The sequence below is a fragment of the Triticum aestivum genome, chromosome 3D (genome assembly GCF_018294505.1).
Source record: "Triticum aestivum cultivar Chinese Spring chromosome 3D, IWGSC CS RefSeq v2.1, whole genome shotgun sequence".
Classification (NCBI taxonomy): domain Eukaryota; kingdom Viridiplantae; phylum Streptophyta; class Magnoliopsida; order Poales; family Poaceae; genus Triticum; species Triticum aestivum.
Window position 1 is genome coordinate 104,216,554 of NC_057802.1, and position 1,928 is coordinate 104,218,481.

Consider the following 1,928-nt stretch of genomic DNA (forward strand, 5'->3'; position numbering starts at 1 on the left):
ATATTTCCCCGCTCATAAGAAACAAGCTGCTTTAAGGGAAATATATAACTTTGTGCAAATTGAAGAAGAGAGTCTCCCACAAGCTTTGGGGGAGGCTTCTCCAATTACTTAATGCTTTCCCTGATCATCCTCTCAAGAAAAATGAAATACTTGATATCTTTTCTAATAGACTAACCGATGCTTCCAGAGACCACCTGGATAGTTGTGCTGGTTGTGTTTTCAGGGAAAGAACAGTTGATCAAGCTGAATTGCTATTGAATAATATGTTGACTAATGAACATAATTGGACACTTCCTGAACCAACTCATAAGCCAACTCCGAAGAAAAGGGGTATTTTATTTCTCAGTCCTGAAGATATGCAAGAGGCAAAGAAATCTATGAAAGAAAAGGGTATTAAAGCTGAAGATATTAAGAATTTACCTCCTATTGAAGAAATACATGGTCTTAATTTGCCGCGTGTTGAAGAAATACATGGTCTTGATAACCCGACACAGGTAGTAAAGGTAAATTCTCTCTATAGATTTGATGAAGGTGATATTCCTCGTTATAAGTCTACTAGCCAATGCTTAGATGAGTTTGATAATTTTATTGTTAAACAAGAAAACTTCAATGCTTATGTTGGTAGACAATTGAAACGAAATGCTTATATGATTGAACACTTGAGTGATTATATGGCTAGTGTTAAAGGTGAACTTAAACTTATTAGTAAACATGCTTCTATGGTTACCACTCAAGTAGAACAAGTGCTTAAAGCTCAAAATGATTTGCTCAGTGAATTAAATAATAAGAAGAATGTGTTGTTAGAGTTATGACTAGAGGGGGTAAAATGACTCCGGAACCTTTGTATCCTGAGGGCCACCCTAAGAGAATTGAGCAAGATTCTCAGAGAATTAATGTTGACGCACCTAGCCTTCTAAGAGGAAGAAAAAGAAAAATGATAGGACTTTGCATGCTTCTAGTGAACCTGTTGTAGACACACATGAGAATCCCAATGATATTTCTACTTCTGATGCTGAAACACAATCTGGTGATGAATATGAACCTAGTGATAATGTTAACGATGATGTTCATGTTAATGCTCAACCTAGTAATAACAATAATGTAGAGATTGAACCTGCTGTTGATCTTGATAACCCACAATCAAAGAATCAACGTTATGATAAGAGAGACTTTGTTGCTAGGAAGCATGGTAAAGAAAGAGAACCATGGGTTCAGAAAGCCATGCCCTTTCCTCCCAAACCATCCAAGAAAAAGGATGATGAGGATTTTGAGTGCTTTGCTGAAATGATTAGACCTATCTTCTTGCGTATGCGTTTTATTGATATGCTTAAAATGAATCCTTATGCTAAATACATGAAAGATATTGTTACAAATAAGAGAAAGATACCGGAAGCTGAAATTTCCACCATGCTTGCTAATTATACTTTTAAGGGTGGAATACCTAAGAAACTAGGAGATCCAGGAGTATCAACTATACCATGCTCCATTAAAAGAAACTATGTTAGAACTGCTTTATGTGATCTTGGAGCCGGTGTTAGTGTTATGCATCTCTCTTTATATCGTAGACTTGATTTGAATAAGTTGACACCTACTGAAATATCTTTGCAAATGGCTGATAAATCAACTGCTACACCTATCGGTATTTGTGAGGATGTGCCTGTTGTGGTTGCAAACGTTACTATTTTAACGGACTTTGTTATTCTCGATTCCCGAGGACGATAGTATGTCGATTATCCTCGGTAGACCCTTTTTGAATACCGCAGGGGCTGTTATTGATTGCAACAAAGGCAATGTCACTTTTCATGTTAATGGTAATGAGCATACGGTACACTTTCCGAGGAAACAACCTCAAGTCCTTAGTATAAACTCTATTGGAAAAATTCCATCAATTGTTATTGGAGGTTTTGAATTTCCTCTTCCTACTGTCA